The sequence below is a fragment of the Cavia porcellus genome, unplaced genomic scaffold (assembly GCF_034190915.1).
Source record: "Cavia porcellus strain 051 isolate PalLab524CR breed Dunkin Hartley unplaced genomic scaffold, mCavPor4.1 scaffold_25, whole genome shotgun sequence".
Taxonomy (NCBI): domain Eukaryota; kingdom Metazoa; phylum Chordata; class Mammalia; order Rodentia; family Caviidae; genus Cavia; species Cavia porcellus.
This window is the reverse complement of record NW_026947508.1, coordinates 20,857,530-20,881,792: the sequence shown is the minus strand read 5'-3', so window position 1 is coordinate 20,881,792 and position 24,263 is coordinate 20,857,530. Positions and strand designations below refer to the sequence as shown.

General features: G+C 38.4%; 1 protein-coding gene across 3 annotated transcripts in view; it reads left to right on the top strand.

Moving 5' to 3' along the window:
- Wasf2 (WASP family member 2) overlaps positions 1 to 24,263 on the top strand; it is an 83,349-nt gene that overhangs the window by 31,080 nt on the left and 28,006 nt on the right. Inside the window, exon 2 of one of the 3 annotated variants that reach the window (XM_063235860.1) lies at positions 14,550 to 14,644. The exons of the other annotated variants lie outside the window; for them this stretch is intronic. The gene's annotated coding sequence lies outside the window, so the exon portion shown is untranslated. The remainder of the gene's footprint in view (positions 1 to 14,549; positions 14,645 to 24,263) is intronic. 3 annotated transcript variants of the gene reach the window in all.

The window sequence follows — 24,263 nt, the reverse complement described above, 5'->3', positions numbered from 1 at the left end:
TGCCTTTGCCATTTTTTTCTTGCTTCCTTTACTTAGTTTCTATGACAGGTGATTTAGCTACATTTCAGCTTCTACTGTAGGCCACCAGGGGAAGACAGGTTTTGTAGGTCATCGTTGGAGTTACTATTAAACCTCATTAATTTGAATTAATTGGGGGAAGACCTAGGGAAACTGTTGTATGTTGTTTTTCTTTAGATGCAGCTGTTACTTTAAGTTCATACAGTAACTGAAACTAGGCTAATAGTGTTACCAGGTTACTTTGTTAGGCAGAGGTTCTTCTACCTGGTTCAATGAATAGCTGAGAATGATGTGCAATTTAACTTTAATTTATGTAAATTAGACTCTTTAAATGCTTAAAAACAGTTCATTAAATATTCTCCCTGCAATGTTATTTACACATTTCCTTAGTCTTTTCTTTATTAGAGTACAAAGGTAAAGGTACCTTAGATCTGAATTTATCTCGTTTCACATACATAAAGAATATATATTTAGAGCAACTGAGAGATACTTGAGAAAGTGGAAGAGTACCTGAAAGTCAGACATCTGCCCATTTCAGCCAACCAGAACGTAATTCTTGGATCTGAAAGTAAGTTGAAAGTGATCTTGGATTGCAGAGGGCTTTTAGAAAGTTTCTTCACTTTATCTCAAAAGTAGTATCACTCTAGGAGCTCACTCACATTGTAGACATTGAGGTATAGACAGCCCAGGTGTGGGAAGGTTGATGGCTGAAGGGTTGCCTGTTGATGTTGTGGCCGGGAGCAAATCTTTGGCTTCTTTGAACCTTAATTTATTCATCTGAAATCAAGTAGTTAAAATCGAGAGTAGTAGCACCTTTTTATAACCCCATGGTCTACTTATGAGATTCAAATCAGCTGATTAATCAAATGATATAATAGGTATTTATTGAATTAATGAGAGATGATATACAAGTGCTATTTAAGTGGGTGTAGTGGTACACTCCTATAATCCTAGCACTGTGGTAGACTGAGGCAGGAGAATCATAAGTTATAGCCCAGCCTGGGCAATTTAGACCTGTCTCAAAGTCAATTTTTAAAAGGGCTGGGGATGTAGCTCAGTGGGAAAGCCTTTGGTTCAATCCCCAGTACTTGGTGGGAAAAGTGCTTTCTAAATTAGAAGCTTACTGTAACCATAAGTATTATGAAAAATATACAGTAATACATTTTAATGATCAGGAACTTCCAAGAACTGTGAAATTCAAGAACTGTGAATCTATCCAGAAAACTTTACAACTATTTTGTTGCAGAAGATAATAAACAGCCTTTTAACACTCTAAGAGCCTCTGTCAATATCTTGGTTTTATAGTGATGCCACTATGAGTGTGAAGACCCTCAGTTACCAAGAAAAGGTTAAATTATATTTAATATGTTCTGTTTAAGAACAGTGGATGCTGAGGGCAGGGGATTTAGCTCAGTGGCATAAACACCATCCTGGCAAGTGTGAGGTCAGGAGTTCAATCCTTGGTATGGGGAGGGGAGGAGAACAATGGATGCTAGATGTGATGGTGCACATTTGTAATCTCATCATGCAGGAGGACTGTGAATTTGAGGACCCCTGGGCTAAGTAGCAAGTTTGGGGTCAGTTTGGAGTATATAGCAAGATCCTGTCTCAAAAGAAACACAAAACAATGGTTATACATTATATTGTAGAGGTTTGCAAAAAAATATCTTCAAAAAGTATATAGCAAAATAAAATAATATAGATAATAGGAAGTAGGAATATCTTTCTCAAATGGGAAGGAGGATCAGGAGATGGAGGGACCCTATAATTCTAGTACTTGGGAGGCTGAGGCAGGAGGATCTCTGTGAGTTCAAGGCCTAGGCTACATAGAGCTCAAGGCCAGTCTGAAATAATAGTGAGACCCTGTCTCAAAATCCAAAAAGAAGAAAAAAAGAAAAAGATGGAAAAGGGATGATAAAGGGAATAAAGATGTGTCATGTACATATACCAACTCCACACAAGGAATGTAACATTATGTGCTGCAAACATACACTACTATGAAAAAGCACAGACTAAAGATTTCTTCGGTTATTTTAAAGTTCTACCTTATGTGGAATCTTTCTCTAAAAGCAGCTGGCACCTGCACTAAACGCCAGGAACTGTTCCGTATTCACTATTTACTCCTTCATTTCTCCCAACAATCCAATAAAGTAGGTATTGTTGTTAGTTTTCATTTTATAGTTGGGGAAACTGATGTGAAAAGAGGTTAAAATCCAAGCAAGATTGAGTTGAAAAAAATCACTATGAAGAGCATCATTGGAAAAAAAAGCATTATTGTAATAACTGGTAGAATTTAGACTTGGACTGTATGTTAGATAGTATTATATCAGTGTTTCATTTCCTAATGCGATTGTTGTAGTTTAGTTGTAGAAAATAACCTACTTCAGTAAATAAAGGGGCATGATGTCTGCAACTTAATATCAAGTGGTTAAAATGTTAGTAATAAAATTAGTAAACATTAATACTTGGTGAATCTAGGTGAACAGTACATGGGAGTTTTGTACTGTAATTAGAAGTTTTTTCCAGGTTTAGGGTTTTGTTGTTTATTTTTTGAGACGAGATCTCTCTATGTAGCCCAGGCTGGCCTTGAACTTGTAGTGATCTAGGAACCCCAGCCTCTCAACTGTTGGGATTACAATTACAGACATGTGCCTCCACACCCAGCTAAAATTGTTTTAAAAAACAAAACAAAACTTTCCTAAGGTCACACAACTAAAGAGTATATGTAGTTAGGGCTGGGATTTGAACTGAGGTCATTTGGTTCCAGAATCTGTATTCTTAATTATAGTGCTGTTATGCAGTTCTACTCAGAGTACTAGACAGATGAAGTGTATCAGCATGGAATTTTCACTGTGGGACTGTGATTGGTTTCTAAACACTGAGTTGTTGCAGATCTGCTTCCTGGTCTTTAAGGAGAGGGTGTTCTACAACTTATTGTGTGAACCATTCACTTTTAATAGTAAAATACGGAAAACTATTAATAACCTCTGGGATGTTTGATTTAAACCAAGATGAATGAACACCCTTAAAAGATACATCTTGGCAAAGTCCAGTTTAATACATGTGACAGGACATGATCATTGTTTCATTATAATTGAATTTTGTTGACTGTGGCTTCTTGTTTATATAATAGAGATGCTTTTTTTTGTTCCTCCTGCCAACAGAACTCAGGTTTTCACCTGATGCATTTTTAGATTTCCTTCTCTCAATTTTGGTGAGGTTTTTTTTTTCCTCCTTCCTTCTAGGCCATTTGGAAAGTATTCTTTGTCCAACTTCATTTCTAGGGCCAGGGATATGGTTCAGTGCCTGCCTGGCAAGTATGAGGTCCTGAGTTCAGTTCCCACTACCAAAAAAAACAAAAACAAAACTTCATTTCCTCCAACTCTGAAAAAATACCAGCAGAAATTTCTGTAACACTTGTCTTGTTTTTTAAAAAATTGACATTTAAGCCGGGCATGGTGGCTCACGCCTGTAATCCCAGCACTGGGGAGGCTGAGGTGGGAGGATCTTTATGAGTTCGAGACCAGCCTGGGCTACAAAGTGCTCAAGGCCAGCCTGAACTGCACAGCGAGACCCTGTCTCAAAAAACAAAACAAAACAAAAAAAAATTGACATTTAAAACCATAAATCCTAAAACATCTTTATTAACATGATTTTTACAAGGGAAGAAGCTGGTAAGGCATCTGTATTACTAGGTTGGCAGAGAAGTATTACAGTCATTTCTTCCTATAGACATTTGGAAATAACCTTATTGTGTGTTACTAGAGGCAGTGTTAATGTTTGCTAAAAATGATTACCAGTCTAGAATCAAAGGTGTATGTGATGTCTTATTGATCTGTCAGCCAAGTAGTATTCATTGCCATTCTAATTGTACTTATTTGCAATAACATTCTGCTGGTGAGAGGCCTAGTGTTTTTTGGATAATCTCTAAATTTTCAAAATTAGTCTAATATAATCAATTGCATTTTTAGAGATAACATTACTTTGTTTCTCTGTCCTCGTTCTGTCTGTCCATTTGTCCATCCATCCATCCATGTAGGTATCTAGCATAGAACAACAGAGCAAGAATACTGAAATTTATATCCGTTAGTTTTCTTTCCTCTCCTAACATCTTTTTTTTTTTTTTTTTTTTTTTTTTGTCTTTTTGAGACAGGGTCTCACTATGCAGTTCAGGCTGGCCTTGAGCTCACTTTGTAGCCCAGGCTGTTCTCGAACTTGCAAGAATCCTCTTGCCTAGGCCTCCCGAGTACTGGGATTACAGATGTGAGCTACCACACCTTCCTCTTCTAACTTTTTTTTTTTTTTTTTTTAACTTTTTAAACTTTTTATCGGTACTGGGGATCAAACTCACACCGTGTGCTTGCAAGGCAGGTGCTTATGCCACTGAGCTAAATCACTAGCCCCTCCTCTCCTAACATTTGAGGGTGGAGTATATAAAACAAATGTCTAGGATAAATTATTTTAAACCGGTAAAATAATGTTTTTCCTTAAATCATGAAATCTGATTACCATACACATGCTTGAAGTTGAAACTAGGACCTTTGGACTGAGCAACCAGCCCATCCCACTTTTTAAAACTTTTTTTTGTTTTGAGACAGTGTCTTCCTAATGTTAATCAAAATCAGTGTTAATCAAAATCAGTTATTAAAATAGTCAACTACCTGTTTGGCCTTATTTAATATAGGAAATTAAATTCAGAACTTTTTTTTTTTTTAAACATAGGATCTCACTGTATTCCAGGCTAGCCTTAAACATACTATTTAGCCCATGCTGGCCTCATGCAGTAGCTTCCCAAGTGTTGGAATTACAGGTGTGTGCCACCACACCTGGTTTGAACTGTTTTTTTTTGTTTTTTTTTTGTAGTGCCTGGGATCCAACCCAGACCTCACACCTGTTAGTCAAGCACTCTGTCAGTCAGTTATATGCCAGCCTCAAATGTTGTGCTTTTGAGAATATAGTATATGCAAAGGAGTTTGATAGGCACACTCTCATGTGCACAGAAGCCTATATTCAGAAAACATAGGAACTTGTAAAAAATGTTGCAGAATTGTTGAATTTGCAAATCTTTCTGTGAATTTTTATCTATTATTTTATTGTTCTAACTGTTTTGTCTTAATATTTTTTTCCAGTTTAAGGATTATCGTATAAATACTATAAATTTTGTGGGGGGTGAGGGTGGAGAGGGTTTCATTATGTAGTTCAGGCTGGCCTTAAACTCACAGCAGTTGTCCTGCTTAGCCTCCCATGTGCTGAGTTGCACACCACCAGGCCTAGCTCAGACTTTTTATTCTCCTGCTTCAGCCTCCCATAGTGATGGGATTAGAGCTATGTACCACCATACCCAGAATGAATACATATATATATTTGAAAACAGGTTAAAAATGGACAATTCCTAGCAAAACATATAAACAGTACAAAATCTTTATTTACTAAATAAATGGGAGCTGTAGTTTTCCCAGAGAAAACATGCCCACATTATTTTCGAAATGAATCCCATCAAACTTTTTGGTTTTTTGAGCCAAGGTCTCTCTGTGTAGTTCAGGCTGCCTTGATCTCACTGTGTACTCCAGGCTGTCCTCACACTTGTGACGATCCTCCTGTACTACATCTAGCTGAATCCCACCAAACTGTAAAGACGCCGTGTGCAGTTTTAGAATTATTTATAAATTTCACTTGTTTTTTTTCTCCCAGTACCAGGGATCGAACTCATGACAATTTCACTTTTCTTTACTGTTGTCCTTTACATTAAGAAGTGACCTTATGGTTTACACTTTTATTTCCTGGTTTTCTTGACATTGGTCTCTACTAAAAGGACCTAGTAGTCACATTTTATTCTGTATTAACTCCTTCCTTTCTCCTTCTTTGCCTTTTCTTTCATTTTTTTTTTCCTGTTATTTTTTCGTAGTCAGCAATCATGGGAAAGAACTTTTCCATTGATTAGAGATTTGTTTTCCTCGCGGATTCTAATTGTATTTCTGCCCATTTATTCAGTATTTTATGGAGACTCAATAGGTGACAAAAGTGATATATAGCACCCCAATAGATAGGGGAGGAGTAGTAAGATTTGGAATATTGGGGATTGAACCTAGAGCTTTCACACTGAACTGCATCTCAAGACTTTTTTTTTTTTTACTTTTTAGTTTGAGACAAGGTTTTGCTGATTCATTAAGTTGCCCAGGCTGTGCTCAAGATTTGTGATCTTTCTGCCTCAGCCTCCAAGAGTGCGAGGGGTATAGCCACATCTGGCTGGCACCTCAGGATTTAAAATATAGTACTTTCCCTGAGCTCACAGTCTATCCTTTTCACAACTGTAATATGGGATATATGTTATAATACAGGAAATAACAGTGCTGTTTGAGAGCTTAGTTCTTCCTGTGCAACAGAGTAGGCTTCCTGGAAGCAGTTACATTTGAACTGGAAGGGAAGATTAATAAAATCTTAAGACAAACAGGACAGGTGGGTAATCCAAACACTAGAAAATATTTTGAGTGACAGCTGGGGCATAAATGTGTAGAGTCTGTGTGGTGAACAATGGCTAGACGGTAGAGCATTGGGAAAGGTGTGGCTGGAAAGAAGCCTGAAGATTTGGTGTCAGATCGATAACTCCTTCTCTGATTTTTCTCAATCTTTGCCTCAGTCCTTCTGACATCCCTAGTTTCTCAGATAAAAATTTTGAGGTTTGCCTCTGTCAGGTGTTTGACATGTCTGAGATTAGATCATATAGTTTTACCTTAGTGCTCAGAGAGACCCATCTTCTCTGGTTAATCTTGGGAGGCAGCTGCTGTTGTATACGCCATCCATTCCTGGCTTTCAGAAATGGAGCTTGATCTCAGTTTTCTGCAAAATAAAAAATTAGCTCTTTTGCAGAGAAAGAATCGAAGATACTCAGCTCATTAGTAACCAAGGAAATGCAGATTAAAACCACAGTTATATACTGGTCTTATGTCCATCACATTGGCAAAAATTTAACTCTGAAAAAATATTGGCAAAGATACAAAGTATCTGCAACCTGCAAAAAGGAGTGCCAGGGGTGGGGGTGGAGCTTGGTGCTGAGATGCCTGCCAGCATCCCCTAGTTTCCATCCCGGCATTATTATAGGTTAGAAGATGTACATATTCAGAGCTAGGGGAGGTGGCCACATGCTTGTAATCCCACCTACTTGGGAAGCTGAGACAGGAGAATTGCAATTTTGAGGCCAGCCTAGGCAATTTAGTGAGACCCTGTCTCAAAATTGAAAAAGGCCTGGGGATATAACTCAGTATGAGGCCCTAGGTTCACTTCTCAGTACCAGACTCCTGCCTCTTAAAAAAAAAGTCTTAGCACTTTTTTTTTTTTTGTCTTTTTCATTTTTATTAGTACCAGGGATCAAACTCATGACCGCCTACTTGCAAGGCAGGTGCTTATGCCGCTGAGCTAAATCCCCAGCCCCAAGTCTTAGCACTTTTGACAATAAAAAAAAGTCCAAACTGTCCATCAGTTTGAGATTAGATAAGTAAATCATGATTCATATAATGGCTATGTAGCAATGAAAATGAATGAATTGCAGTATTATAGCAACATAAATTAATCTGCAGGGGAAAAACTGGAGAGAAAAATTGCAGAATATATACATTGAGATTATAAGAGGCATAATGGGATGTGGCAGTGCACATCTATAATCTCAGGATTCTAAGAGGCTAAGGCAGGAGAACTGCAAATTTGAGGCAAGCCTGGGCAATTTAATAATTTTTATTTTATTTATTTGTTTATTTTTTGAGACAGGGTTTCATGCTGCAATTCTGGCTGCTTTTGAATTTGCTACATGTACTGGTCTTGTGGTGATCCTTCCATCTCAGTCTCCGAATTGCTGGGATTACAGGCATGTGTGACTCTGCTTACTGCAATTTAAGTTTAGCAAAACTGTCTCAAAATGAAAAAGTAAAAAGGACTGGGAGGGTAGTTTGGTGTAGGTCATGGGTTCAAGCCCCCAATACCTCCCCCACCAAAAAAAAAGAGTCATGAAATTCAGAAATGTGAGACTAAATGAAGTTCAAATAGAATGTGATAAAACTATAAAGAAAAAGGAACCAGCAACTCACATTTGAAGAGGGTGGTTATCCCAAGGTAAAAGAAAAAGAGATGGAGTTGAAAGAAGCATCCAGCAGGATTTAAAGCTAATGCTAATATCATAATGTCCTTCTACCGCACTGGGGATCCAGCAAGTACTTGACCACATAACCATATCCCCAGCCCTGTAATATTAAAATGGGTGGTAGATACACTGATACTTGCTATGTTGTAATTCTTTATACCTTACATAGGTTTTCAAAAAAATTTTACATTGGTAAATAATTTTTAAAGCAGCAGCTACTCCAGTATACTCTCCTCCCCAGTTCTGCTTTTATTCGTAAACATGTCCAGAGATTTAAATTGGTCAAAGTAAAAAGCTCATCAGTGACAAAATCTGGTCTCAAACCCAGTGCAGAGCACTTTGATCATTTTATGTTGCAACTCTTCTGTTATATAGATTCCATTGATCAATTAGAAGTACTTTAGCTTGGTCTACTACCTCAGTCTTTCACTCCTTCATGTAGTGTATTCTCCATACTGATGCCAGAGCGAGCTTTTTAAATGCAAATCTGATTCTCCCTTCCCCTCCCCTCCCCTCATCTTCTCTTCTTCTCTCTCTCTCTCTCTCTCTCTCTCTCTCTCTCTCTCTCTCTTTCTCGTCTCAATCTTAAATAGCTCCCTATAGCCTTCAGTGTCTTGGCTTGTGTCTGCCTTGTTAGCCTCATCACTCATGAATTCCTGCATTTTAGTCACATCGAGCCATTTGCTGTTTCTAGAACAATGTTTTTGCAGTCACGCTCCTTCCACATGGAACATCTCTTAACCTTATTTTTCCCTTTTTCCCCCCTTTTTCTGGTACTGGTAGGTTAAACTCAGGATCTTTGCATTGAACTACATTTCAAGCCCCTCCTCTTTTATATTTTTAAAAATTTTGAAACTTGAAAGGAATTATAAATAAATAAATCTGATGCTGGTTTAAAAATAAAAGACCCCCCCCCCTAAAAAAAAACCCAAAATGGAGTGGAGGGAGGGAAAATTTGACAAGGTCTTGGAAAATGCCTAAGTTATCAGGCTAGGCTCCTACATAGTTTCAGTCCTTCCCCTGCCTGCCAGAGTTCTGGGGTTATAGGTATGTATTATCACACTCAGCTTTTATTTATCCTTTAAGACACTTTTTTTGTACCAAGGATTGAATTTACAACTGTGAGCTTGCCAGACAGGCACTGTGCTGGTGAGCTATCACTGGCCCCTAAGGCACCTTTTCTTTTCTTTTCGTCCTCTTTTTCTTCTTCCTCCTCCTCCTTCTTTTTGTCTTTTTCAGACAGTTCAGGCTGGTCTTGGGCTTACTTTACAGCCCAGGCTGGTCTTAAACTTCCTACATTTCTCCTGTGTCAGCCTCCCAAGTGCTGGGATTACAGGCATGCACCCCCGCACCTGGCAAGACACTCTCTTAAGTGCCAGTAGCTGCAACTCAGCTTTAGCTTCATACCCCTATAACACCTTGAACATTTGTAGTCACATTTATCACAGGGTGTTATTGTGTCCCTTTTTTGTCTCCTCTAGTAGCTCACAGGCTCTGTGAGGGCAGGGAAAGTATTGAATTTTATTCTCAATGTGGGACATAGTGCTTACGTAACATAGGCTTAACATAGTGCTTACTTAACAGAGCAACTAGGCTCATTAATGAACAGTTATCACTTTTTACAAATCTTACATTTATTTTATTGTTGGTATTTCCCCCCCACCAGCTCTATCTGTAATTATAGAAGAAAGAAATGAAGAAAGGTAGAGGGAGGTAAAGTTAGGGGAAAAAAGCAAGTAGGCAGGTAGGAGGATAGTGGGGGAAAGATACTGAGGGGAGGAATACAAGAGACAGGAAAGGTTCAGGGTCTTACTGATATTGTAGGCCAAGTTCCTAGAAAGTTTAATTTAGCTTGGATTTCTTTCAAGTTTTGGACATGTGCTAATTTTCATGACCTTCTTTAGTCTTGTTGGAAAATTTTTTTTTGTTGGCCGATAACTCTGTCATTCTTTTCTCTTTGTGTTAGTAAGAGCTTTGAGATACATGAATAAAATGGATGTGGTAGATAGCTCACGTTGGTCAGGGTAGCCTTGATTTCTAATTTTTAACTTCTTACTCTGCTGTGTTTCAGATGGGACCCCTTATTGCTCCCTGGGCTTAAAAAGTGGAGGTCCCGTCTTTGTGTGACAGAATTAGAATCTTAATTCTAAAACAGGTTGAATTTGGACTATTTCTCTTGCCTCAGGAAGAAATGCTATAGTATTGGAAATCCAGATAATTCTCATTCATACCTTTGTAAGGACTAACATACAGCAACCACTAACAGTGGCTTCATTGATTTGATAGCATTTTCTAAGCATTCTCTTGGTATGTATCATGGTGGTAGGCACTAGGATTCGAAGTGACTGAAATATCACCAGCTTCAAGGAGCTCACAATCTAGTGGGAGAGGAAGAATGAATGATGAGTGATTTTACGAGGAGAATGAGTGATTTTAATCTAGTATGATGGTATAGGCCTAGACAATATGTATTGAAGATTAGAATAAAAATGTGGCATGTGAGAGAGAAGGGATATCAGACTCCTCTGGGGGAAAGGCTGTCAAGAGATGTTTTATGCCAGGCACAGTGGCACGTGCCTGTGACCCCATATTTAAGACCCAGTCTCAAAAAATAAGAAGGGCTGAGGATGGTAGAGTGCCTCAGGCTGGAGATATAACTGGGTACCCCTAGATTTAATTTTCAGTCCTGAAAAAATAAAACAAAAAAAGAGGTATATTATTTGAGCTCATTCTCAGAGGACCTTAGAAGTTGGTGGTAATTGTGGTGGCTGATCAGACTGGAACAAAAGTATAGAGTTAAGAGAACATGGTGCAGTAGAGAGCCTTAGAAAAGTCTATAGACATGAAGAGAAGGAAATGTGTGTGAGAAAGTGACAGGAGATGAGATTAGACCTATATAGGCCCATATAAAGCCATATTGTAAATGACTTCATACTTTCCTGGATAAAAAGGATTGTCAATAGAAAGTGCTTTCTTTCATTGCAGGTGTTCTCCTGTAATCCTACCCTTCTAGGAGGCTGAGGCAGGAGGGTCAAAAGATCTGAACCCAGCCTGGGCAGTTTGCCATTTATGGAAACCCTATCTCAAAAAAAAAAAAAAAAGCAGGAGGGTTTGGGGGCATAATTCAGTGTGAGAGCCCTGGATTCAATTCCCAATACTGGAGGGGAAAAAAGTGTTTTTGTTCATCTATTTTTAGATGTTTAGGTTTTTCTTAATGTTATCTTCAGAGTTTTGTTTATGTTTTGTTTTTTGAGACAAGGTCTTGCAATTTAATTTAGTTCAGGCTAGTCTGGACTCTTAACTCATGGCGATCCTCCTGCCTCACCCTCCCAAGTGCTAGGATTACAGGCATGCACCACTATGCCTGGTGAGCAACTGAGTTTTATCATGTTTTATTTCTTTGGTTTATTTTTTTATGCTAGCTGAATTTGGAGCTCTTTCTATGCTTTAGGTCAATATGCTCTAAGTATTGTCTAGTCAAACCCTACACTCAGGCATTGTGGAATGGATGATGCATCACAGTTAAGGCAGCTTAGAAGGAGGCGAATTTAAATGACCTTCAAAGACTAATGTCAGGGCCCCATGTCAATGTCACCGCAGTTCATGCATGCATGGAGAGTGGGAAAGGGAGCTTAATTATGGAGGAGGAGAATTGTAACCCTGCTTGAATGGGTAGTTAAAAGTCCTGGGCCCACCCCTTATTCTCAAGAAAGGACTTTTTTACATTTGCTGCCAAGAGGTCATTGGGAGAGCCCACATAAATACCGTCCTCCCTCTGGGGTACATGAGCCAGTCTTATTCTTTTCCTTCCACAGGTGCAGAATAGGTTCACTAAGTAGTATTCTGATCCCCTGAACAGAATTTGGCATCTTTTTGTTCTTTTCCAGAAAATCAATCCCTTTAAAGCATGGAATGTGGCAATTTTAGGTCAGCAGGCTCTTAAAGACACCTTTTTAACTTTCAAGAGTTGTCCTAATAAGATATATTTTGTACAAAAAATACCAGTGTTATCAAGATGAAATTTTGAAAGGGGCTTAGTTTTAGCTGCTGGTACACTTTTTACCTGTGAAATTACTTCTTTTTTTGGTGGTACTGGGGGTTGAACCCAGTGAGTGCCTCATGCATGCTAGACACTGTTCTACCACTAAACTATACCCATCCCTAGTCCTTTTTTTTTTCCTTCCAGTACCAGGGATCAAACTCAACCTTGTGCTTGCCAGGTGGTTGCTGTGCCACTGAGCTATATGCCTGGTTCTCCAGTCCTTTTTATTTTGAGACAGGGTCTCATTAAGTTGCCCTGGGTGGCCTGAATCATGCAATCCACCTGCCTCAGCCTCCTTAGTAGCTGGGATTACAGGAGTGCCCTGCCACACAGTTTACTGTTTGCTGTTTTTTAATGATACGGGACACAGTGATCCTCTTCAGATACCAGGTTCCATTCTTGCTAACCTTGGTAACTGTTCAGAATCCATTAGAGTACTATATTTGGGACAAGGGAACCCACAGCAACCCATGTCTATGCTTTTTGATGATAAAATAACTTTGCATAGTTAGCACAGATGGGCAGAGGTCAGCCTTCTGTAGTTGGGAGCTGCTCTGACGTGGCTACACTCCGATAACCACGAGCATTAGTCACAGTTAGCCTCTCCATTGGATTAAATTGGTTTGGGCAGTGGTATCAGTGAGGTAGGGCTGGACCTTTAGCTTATTAATACAAAGCAGGAAAATATTTAAGTGAACCTTTTGAGAATTGTTGAAAACACATGATGCTTCATTGGGCTTTAAATAGAACTTTTGTTCTTTGGAGGGAAATTGCCATACAAACACAGTCCTCGTTACCTTATTTGCATCTTATGTGTTCAGACGGTTCCTGCTGTTTCTGAAGTTTAAAAAAATTCTTCAATAATGTAGGTATAATATTTTTGCTAAATATTCATCATTGATAGATTTTGGTAGGAAATAGAGAAATAGAATTTAGTATTCTTTTTGTTATTATGGTTCATACAGAGATCTATGTTGTTGAGGGTGACCTCAAACTCCTGGGCTCAAACAGTCCTGCTTTTGGATCCATAGTAGCTGGTATAACAGGCACATGCCACCTCCCCTGGTTTAGAACTCAATTTTTTTTTTAATTTCTCATCAACGTAATTTCTTCCCTCCATTTTAATAATGCTCTTCAGTGCACAGACTGTGGCAGAACTTATTTGCAAAACAGTTCATAGAGATTGAGCTATGTAATTTACCATAGGTCACCAAGAAAGAGGAAAAGACAAAGAACGCAGATGGCTGTTCAGGGAAATTTGGTTAATAGCAAATTTGAGGGTCTAGAAACCAGAGAGGAAGAAAAAGAGAAATGGCCCTAGGAAACCAATAGGTAGTGACAGGATAGAAGTTAAGTAATAGAAAGTTTTGGGAGACTGAGCCAGGAGGATCACCAGGGGTTAGAGACCAATATGGGCTCCATTGTAAGACTTTGTTTCAAAAAAAAAAGAAAACAAATTGGGCATGGTGGTATAGGAATGTAATCCGCACACTTGGAAGGCTGAAGTTTGAGGCAGGAGGATTGCCACAAAGTTCAAGGCTAGTGTGAACTGCATGGCCAGACCCTGTCTCAAAACTTAACAAAACAGGCTGGGGATTTAGCTTAGTGGTGTAAGTGCCTGCTTGGCAAGCGTGAGGTTGTGAGTTCGATCCCCGGTACCCACCCCCACAAAAAAGAAAAAAAAAAATAACGAAATAAAATTTAGGCTACTATACTAAAAATATTCTTCTAACAAGTTTTATCATGGAATTGTCTCTCCATGTAAAGCTTTTGTAACAATTGGAGTGTCACAGAATTAATCTCTTGACATTTTTGTCTCTCTCAGGCTTTAAAATTTAAAAACAACCCCTTAAACATAATTTATAGTAGGCAAGAAGTACCAGTTTCCTCTCTGCGAGTGGACTGTTTCCAACTAAAATTGTTTGTGGGTAAAATCATAACAAGTATATGCATAAAGTTTTATACATATATTTTTAAAAAGACATCAGTTTCTTGGATTTTTCTCATGTCAGAGGTTAATTTAAAATATTAGCACTGAAAGATTAATTTAAGATATTAAATCTACTAGGCAAGAATACATGTACATATTGTAATTACTTCATTTTTACAATTAAAGTAATTGGATTACATTTAATGAGCTATTTACATTTAATAATTAAAAAAGACATCTATTCAGTATTCCCTATATGCAGAAAAAGATGGGAGAAAACTCACTTCTGATATAATTGTCTTGACTTGGGCTAAATAGGAAAAACAGTTGTGCTTTTCAAAAACAGGTCAAAGAATATTATTTTAAACTGTACATTTTAGGAATTGCCTGTAGGAATGTGTTTTGGTTCATTTTTTTTTTTTTTTAAGATGAAAGATTAAATGCTTAAAGAAAAAGTCCTGATCACAAGATTTGATGAACTGAACAGTGAAACAGTGAGCAGAGAATGATTCTCTGGGACCTGGTAGGTAAAAGTAACCCATCAGCAGTGATGGAACCCCAAATACCTAGCTGTTTGAAAACAAGAGTATGTTTGAAAAGCAGTGGCATCTGAACATGTTAAGTAAGGCTGACACTTTTAAATGAGCCAGTGTTTATGTTGTTTAAAGTGGAAGATGTGAAACCCCTGAGCAGCTGGCTAAAATCAGATGTTGAGAGGAGGGAGAAAGCAGTGTGTTATCCTCGTTAACACCATTTCCGTCTCATGGTAAATATGTCAGGAAGCTTTCCAGGGTTGGTGTGTAGTATGCAGTGTCCTCCCACCGCTCCCCAACTGCCAAGAGGAAATGTCATAGTCTAGGGTTTGGTTGTACTTGTATGTGAAGAGAAAGAGCCATATTTGTTCACTTCTTAGTTTGGTGGTTTTGTGATGTGTCACAGGAAGAGCATTAACTTTGAACACTGATGCACCTGAGCTTAAAAGCTATTATATAACTTTGATAAAATTACAGAAACAACTCTGAGCTTTAGTTTTCCCATCTATAAAATCAGAATACATGAGTTTCCTTGGATAACTGTTTTGAGGGTTCTAGATATTCAAGAAAATGTGAACAGGGCCAGGGATGTAGCTAAGTGGTACAGCAACTGCCTGCCAATGATTCCTGTACCAAAAAAAAAAAGAAAAGAAAAGGAATGTAAGTATGTAGTACATTTTAGGAGTTTAAAAATATTTATTGAACAGACACCATAGGATACAAATTTCATAGACAGTAGTACTTTGGTTCATGAATGCTTTTGTTTGGCAAAATTTTGTTTTTATTTGCAAACCCTGCATTGGGAGATAGCCATCTTTCCTGCATGAATACGAATGTGGCCATCTTTTCCAGAATCATGGAATGTATTAAGTTGGTGAACTGAGGTACCACTGTTTAAGAATCCTATCCTTATTGGAAATTTGAGTCCTTTCTGAGCAACTTAATTCTCTGAGCAACTTTACAAGACCTTGTCTCAAAATAAGAAAGGGCTGGAGATGCCCTGTGTGTGAAGGCTCAGGGTCAATCCCCAGTGCTAAATAAATAAATTAATGTTCTGTTTGCCTTCAGATAGCTGCTACTGCTACTACTATCTGTCCAGTTTAGGTTTTTTTTGTTTGAGTTTTGTATTCAAAGAATTGTATATCCTCAAAATTGTGCTACAAAGTAGAATGTAGTAACTAACATAAGAGATCTCTCTTTTTGGTACTTTGAGAGAGGGAGAAATAACTTTAGACTGGAAGAGTCAAGGAAGGCTTCTGAGAAATCATGATGTTCATCTTGGGCTTTTGAGATAAAGGATATTTGTCTGTTGAGATGGTGTCCTGCCATGTTCCCCAGGCTCTTTTTTGCCTCAGCTTCCCAAGTGCTGAGATAGGCATACACCACAATGCATAGCTATTTGTTTTAAAAGTGATATACCACAAGCCAGATAATAATCCCTTTGAGATTGTTTTGTATAAAAAATGAAAAGGCTGTATTAACTTTTGAGGGAGCAGTGCAGGGGCCTGGACTCAGGTGTTGCAAATGCTAGGCAACAGTACCACTGAGCAGCACCTCCAGCCACCATGTTGATTCTTAAGTGTGATTTGGAAGGCTGATATTCTGTTGTAAGACTTTTTTTAAATTTTATTTTGAAAGTGGTGTGGTAAAATACAACAGAACAAGACAGAATAAAGCCTACTAAGATCATACAGTGAAATTGGTACAGAACTTCAGAGCAGGTTACCGGGATAACAGTAATAGGTATCACAGTATATTTTGTTATCTTTATAATAGTGTTCTTTCAATCACATATATCAAAATAAAATGAAATACAGAACATTATAGAACTTATCAAAACAGAATGTTGAATAGAACAGTACCATTAATCAGAACAGAGCAAAACAGTAATAAAAATATTTGCCTTCAAAGAGATGGTAGAAGGAAATCCCCCTTATTTGCTATGGTCAACCTCCCAGGAGATGCTCAGATTTCTGGTTCCTATTTGCTAACGGGGGGTACAGGAGAAGGGGGGTAGGGGAAGTGGGATGTTTGACTCTAGGCCGTGCACCAGTAGGTCCACTATTGCTTAGCAGGGAGGCAGGCTGGTTGCTTGGTTTCCCAGCTTCTTAAGTTCCAACATGGTGTGGATCTCAGAAGACACTGGTGGTTCTCCCCCTGGAGGGGCCATAGTCTGTTGTAAGACTTCAAATTGGCATAATAAAAGCCATCCATTTTTTCCCTTTGTATTTCTTTCCATATTTCCTGGAGACCATGTTTCAGAAGGTAACAGGCCCATATACTGTTTGGTATCCACTGAGACCAAAGAAAAGCAAAGACTAGTTAGAAGAACCCTTGTAGAATGTTTATCATTGTTTAATTTGGCCTGCACTCCTTACACTATTTCATTAATTCCATGAGGTAAGTCCAGACAAACTTAGCATTCCTTTAAACTAGTAGTATTGGTAGCTACTAGGCAGTAGGTATGCTTGTAGAAGACTTACGTTGTATCATTTTGTCCTTTGAATTCTCCTGAAGACAGGCCTTATTTTCTGCATTTTACCGCTGAAGCTCAGAGATTGGTCTAAGATCAAACCAGACATGGTGGCTCACACAGTTGTAAGGCTGAGGCAGGATGATTGCCATGAGTTTGAGGCCAGCCCTGGGCTACATAGTGAGTTCAAGGCCTGCCTAGTGAGACCCTGTGTCAGAAAACCCAAAAATAACTGGCCTAAGGTCATATATATTGTGGCTCACGGATACGTGCCTTTGGGTTCACCAAGGTTAGTAGGTTACTTGTTTATTTATTATTTTATGTAGTAAGCATCCAAATGAATGTTAGCTTTAAAAAAGAAAAAACTGACATGGAGATTCACGGCAGGACTTCTACCACTCAGATTTCTTTGTCACCCTCCCAAGAGTGCTGGGGGTAGAGGCAGGGATGGTCTTAATGTCCAAAGAGCTATTAACTGTGGGCCACAGCGAAGGAGAACTAGCCCAAGTGCAGAACGTTCTCCTATAGGTGGCATAGTCTAGTGAAAGGTAAGAAATGGAAGTGGCTCCGCTTGGTTGTACAATGACATATTGAAAATATTGACGGGACTCTTGGCGAAGGTATACATACAGATGTGGTCTTATTTGAGATGAACCATGCAGATTCAGAAAAAGGGTATAGTCCTGAAGAGTTCCCAAGACAGTTCAGAGGATAGTTCAGAGTCCAAGGAGAATGATGCTAGTACCCCCTATGATGTCACTTTGAATAATATTAAACTTCCTGATTCAGAAGATAGAAAAGGCAAGATTGTCATTTTGGACAGTCTAGCAACTAAAGATAAGGAACAGTGAATTAAATGATCTAAAAAGAAACAGGTAACACATATCTGCTAATTCTGTGTGGAGCGATACAAAATGAATGTCCTGCGTTTCTGGTACCTACATTGCTTTTATGTGTTTAAAAAAAAGTTTTAGTCAAATCTAACAGTCAAGCAAAGAACAGTTGATGAATCAGGCAGCGCTCCAAATGGAAAGGAATTCACAGAGTATCACTATGTAGCAAGGGTAATGTGATTTTATAGCTGCACTCAGAAGTGAAGCCTACAGATAACTTGAGTAGTTTATGTTGAGGCCTTTCCCTTGGTTGGACATGGTGTGAGATTGGCTAAAGCTCAGTTGTTCATGTTTGGCTGAAATCCAGCTATTTGTTACAAAATACATTCCTATTTCAGCTGTTGAAGACTTTCTTTGTGAGTCAAGTTATACACTATGATTATAATTTCTAAGTTTTTCCCAATTGCATGACTCTAGTTAACAAAGTTTATCAAAATAATTTGAAGAGGGGCTGGGATATACCTCAGTGGCACAGTGCCTGCTTGGTAAGTGCAAGGTCCTGAGTTCAATTTCTGATACCCCCCCCCCTCAAAAAAAATGGAAGATTTTGAGTGTTTCATTACAAAAATGATGAACGTTTGCAGTGATATGTTAAATTACCCCTGATTTGACCATTACATCGTGTATACAGATATCAAAACAATATTTTATACCCCATAAGTTTTTGGTTTTTTGGTACCAGGAATCAAACTCATGACTGCATTTGCCAGGCAGGCACTTGTGCCATTGAGCTAACCCCCTGGCCCTACCCCATAAATTTTTGCAATTATATGTGTGTAAATAAATAAAAAATAAAAATCCTGGTTCTTGTATTTAATAGTGATTATACAAAAAAATTAAATTTGATGCAAGTAGTTGCATCCTTGTGAGGATGATATCCAATCTATTTGCAGTTTGATTTCAGGACCTCTTTTTCCTACTTCTAAAAGTATAGCTTGGTATAATATACTTATTGAAGAGAAATTCAAATTAATCATACTTCAAGAATTTTAATAATACCTTGCCAGGTGCAAATACCTTGCACAAGCCTGTAATGTCAGCTGTTGAGGAGGGTGAGGTAGGAGAGTTGCAAGTTCACAATCAGCTTGGACAACATTATTTAACAAGACTCCTCTCAAAAAATAGAAAAGGACAGGGAATATAGGTCACTGTGAAGATCCTTGTTTCAACCCCCAATACCACTTTTCTACCAAAAAAAGCAAAATTAGAATGGAAGTCATTCTTGGTTTAAACAGGAAGCCCTGTCTGGGATTTAGCTCAGCGGCATAAGTTCCTGCCGTGCAAGCGTGTGGTCATGAGTTCAATCCCTGGTACCCAAAACAAAACAAAACCATGAAGCCTTTCTGTGATGCCTGAGAAAAGGGAAATAAAGCTGTGCCCTGTGATTATGATGACTCCCACTGTCCAGATGTTTGTTTGTTTGTCTGTTGAGACAGAGTAGTCTAGGCTGGCCTTGAACTTACAATGTAGTCCAGGCTGGCCTTGAACTTATAGCAATCCTCCTGCCTCAGCCTCCCAAGTGTTGGCATTACAGGCTTGTACTACCATACCTGGCTTAGATGCATATTTTGAGTCATGGGTAAGGACTAGGGATTCCTAAACAAAACACAGTGATCTTGCTGTACTGCAGACCTTGTGGTTTAAGGGAGGCTAAGGTGTTGAAAGGTATGAGGCAGGGTTCTGGAGAGGTGAGAGCTATGTCAAAAAATAATCTCCATAGGTTCTCCTTGAGTCTGCTGACTAACACTGCAGAATCAAATTCCAGGTAGTTTGAAAGATGACCAGAAAGTGATGAGCTAACTAGATCCTAGTGCAGGAAAGTGTGTGTTTCTGCCATCCATAGTAGAATCCACGTGGTTCATTTAGGGTATTCAGTAGAAGCTAAGAGTGACCATATTTCAGTACTGTACAAAAACATCCCTAAAGACAGGCTACTAACGAAATCTCTGCATAAATCTTGAAAACATGCTTCAGAACTATCAAACTGAACGAAAAGTAGCTTAACTGGCTACCAGAATGAAGTCCAACATTCTTGAAGGCAACAAAGTTGGCATTCAACAGTGTAAAACAATGTCCACCATCCCATCAAAAGTTACAAGACACAGCAGAAGCTGTGGTCAAGAACTAGAAGGACAATCAGTATAGTAATAGAAAATAGATTCAGAAATGACAGAGATGATGGAAACAACAGGTAAGAGTATTAAGACAGCTTTTATAGCTATGTTCAAGTAAAACAGCATATTGGGAGGTAGAAACATAAGCTTTGCAAATTGTGTAGTATAGTTTTGGTTTGGCTATTTTTTCTCTACTGTAGTACTGGAGGTTTTTTTTTTTTTTTTTTTGTATTAACCTTTCCTACTGGTACATTTTAAATATACATACATATTGATAGCATTCATCATAGGAAATTTGTACCTGTATATGATATATCTTTTTCCTCCCCCCCCCCCTTCTGGTTTTCTTTCTCATTTGAACATTATCTTCCCATTTTCCAATGTGTATTAAACATTTTGGTCCTTATTTACACTTGCAGTTTCTCACACTCAAGAAACAATGTGATATTTAAACATTTATGTCCTATTTACTTCAATTAAGAGTATGGTCTCAAAGTGCATCCATTTAACTAGTCTTATCTCAAGATTATCCTTTATGGCAGAATAGTACTCCATTGTATTAGAAACCACACATCTTCTTTCTTTCATTGGATTGATGGGCATTTGGCCTGTTTTCAAGATTTAGCTATTACAAATTGTACTTATAAACATAGGTGTGTGTATATTGCTGCAAAATGATGCTTTTAATTCTTTTGGGAAGATACCAAGAAGGTCAATAGCTGGGTCAAATGGAAGGTCTAGTTTTAGTCTTTTGAAAAATCTCCACACTGATTTCCACAGTAGTTACATGATATAGTCCTGGAGTTTGAATCCAGGGCCTTTACTTTGAGCTACACCCTCAGCCTCAGCCCATTTGTAACATTTTGATTGATTGATTGATTGAGGCTGGCTTTGTAGTTCAGGCTGGCCTTGAATTCATGACATCCTCCTACCTCTGCCTCCTGAGTGCAGGGATTACAGCTGTGCGCCACCATGCCAGCTATTTTTGTTCTTAACATGGTGTTTATTTGATAAAATTTGAATATTCTGTTGTAAATCTGTATTTCAAAATCATACCCCTTTATGCAGCAAAGAATTTTTTTTTTTTTTTTTTTTTTTGTGGGGAAGGTAGACTGGGAGATTAACCCCAAGATTTTCCTTGCACAAGGTAGGCAAATGCTATACCACTGAGTTACAACCACTGTCTTTTTTAAATCTTTATTTATTTATTTATTTATTTATCAGTACTGGGGATTGAACTCATGACTGTGTGCTTGCAAGGCAGGTGTTTATGCCACTGAGCTAAACCCCAGTCCCTTAAATATTTATTTATTTATTGTCTTTTTCATTTTTATCGGTACCCGGGATCAAACTCACGACCACCTGCTTGCAAGGCAGGTGCTTATGCCACTGAGCTAAATCCCCAGCTCCCTTAAATCTTTATTTTAAAATGAAGTCTCATTCTTGCTACCCTGTGTTGGGGTTCCCCCACCCATCCATGAAATCCAGTGCCTTTGTACTGAACTATATCACCAGCCTTTGTTAGCTTTTATTTTTTGAAACAGGATCTTGCTAAATTACTCTGTGGCCCAATTTGGGCCCCTTCTTTGTGTCTTTTAGTATCTTGATAAATACTCATTGATTGATAAGAGTGCTATAATTAGTAGATAGGCATTAATACAACCTGAAGCTTATTAAGAAATGGTGTTATTATGGTTAATAATCACATATGAGAGCAGTGCAAGTGCTGGGTAGGTGCTAACCATTCTACAACCACCATGACACTGCTGCTATTGCTACTATTTACTGCTACTGTCATTTTATCTATTCTGTGACACACATTGTTGTAAGCATTTAATACATGCGTCATTTTATTTTTCTTTACAGTAACCTTATAATTGAGAAGTTGTTATACTAACTTAGCAGGTTAGGAAACAGAGCTTAGACTGCTTGCCAAAGTCCCAAAGCTAAAATAACAGTGGTGTCTGCTTCTCTCTTTCTCAATTTTGTATTTTAGAAAATGTTTTTTTTTTTTTTTCATTTGTATATGGGAATGTGTGTGTTTGTCTAGACAGGGTCTTGCTCTGTTGTCCAGGCCGGCCTTGAAGTTGGGGCAGTCCTCCTGCCTCAACCTCCCAAGGCCTATGATTACAGTCATTTTACCACCATGCCTGGCTATTTTTCAGATTTTTGAGACAAGGTCTTGCTGTGGTACCCCAGCTGATCTCCAGCTCTGGCACTGAAGCAACTCTCTCTCCCTCTGCCTCTTGAGTGCTGGCACTGCGGGCACATATCACTGCACCTGGCTCACCTGTGTCTCTGAAGTTTATGCTCTTGTTGCTCTGCCTTGCTGCTTATTAGATTTTGAGAGCTTTGGTAAACAGGGCGCAAGGAAGAGAACAGATACTTATCTTTCCCTCTGCTCAAGGACTTTTCCTTATAAATCCCATGTTCTGAGTGGTAAATAGAACTTGTAAGAGGAAGTAGATGTACAGCTCCCTGACTTTTTGTTTCTGGTGGTTTGACTGTTTATGACAGATGAGAATGTGACACTTTTTCAGGCATGAATTCTTGTTACACCTAGCAGAGCAGAGTAATTGATTTGGAATTACATGGCAGTGTATTCCATATTTCCACTCCTTGTTGCTCAGATGTAGTTTTGATTGGAAAGTCCCTCCTCTCACTCAGGTTAGTATATGAAGAGTCATATCTCAGAACTCTTGCTTTTACTTGCGCCATGACCACACAGTGTTTGTATATTGCCCTGAGCTGTCAGCAAAACATTTTGCTGAATTTCTTTTTTTGTTATGACTGTGTAACCTTCTTTTCCCTTGCCTTTCTCAGTTGTGTAAAGTCAGTTTCTTTTTTGGGTGTTCTGTCTCAGAGGGAGCAGTAACTGCAGAGAGAAGCTAGACTATGAAGTGAGACATCATAGAAATTAAAATGGTTATATAGTTGGCAAAACGAAATGAAACTTAGTGTCTGACATGCAGTTTGGCACTGATCATCTCATTCTTCCTTCACTTTTAAACCTGCCACGTATCTAATACTCTAGTGGGTAGTCCAATGTCTTGCCTATAGAGAATTTAACCTAGATAATACTCGCTGCTACTTACTTGCAAGAGCCAGGAAAAAAAAATTACACCCTAGTACCATCATCCATCCCTAAGTAAGAAAGTAAAATGTAGTAAGACCCTTTCATGACTCCCCCCCAAAAAATAAAGAAAGAAAAAAATGAAACAAAAAGCCACCTGGGTGTTCACATGCAGATGCAGCATTAGACTTTAGGGCTTCATTTTGTCAGAAGTATTGAACACACGTCCAGGTTTACCTTCCTATGAGTTACTTGTCTCAGATTTTTGGGTACTAGCAACTAGAGATCACTTTTCTGTCATTAGCCATGAATTTTAAAAAGAAGCATTTAAACATGAAAAATACTTGAATTGAGCTTTGTGTTGTTCATATATTTCTAGTATTCCTTTGATTTGTTGAAGTTTGCTGCTTGTATGGGTAGAAGGGATGGGGCTTTTTTTTTTTTGGTCTTTTTCGTTTTTATTGTATCCCGAGCCCCGGGGCATTGTTTTTTTTTTTTTTAAGAGCAGCTTAGTTTTTCATGTTAAACTCCTATGTAAATTTAATGTTCAATTGATTGGTATGGGTGAAAGAAATCTGGTATACACTAATGTTAAGAATAGCATTTCTAGGGGCTGGGGATTTAGCTCAGCGGCATAAGCGCCTGCCTTGCAAGCAAGCAGTCATGAGTTCAATCCCTGGTACCGATAAAAAGGAAAAAGACAATAAATAAATAAATAAATAAATAAATAAATAAATAGAATAGCATTTCTAGGGCTGGGGATTTAGCTCAGTGGGCATAAGCGCCTGCTTTGCAAGTGCGCAGTTGTGAGTTCAATCCCCTGTACCAAAAAAAAAGAATAGCATTTCTGGAGAAAACTATTCCTAATTATATTTGTTTCATCAAAAAGTAAGTTTGAAACATTTCATACCATACCATTTTGATGACTTGGGGACTCCTAGATCTTGATACTAGAATGGAAAAATAAAATGAACTTTGTGTCTCTAACTGAAAGTCATAAATTACAACACTGTAGATCCTGTAGAATTAAGTGGATCCAATATGGAGCTACAAGAA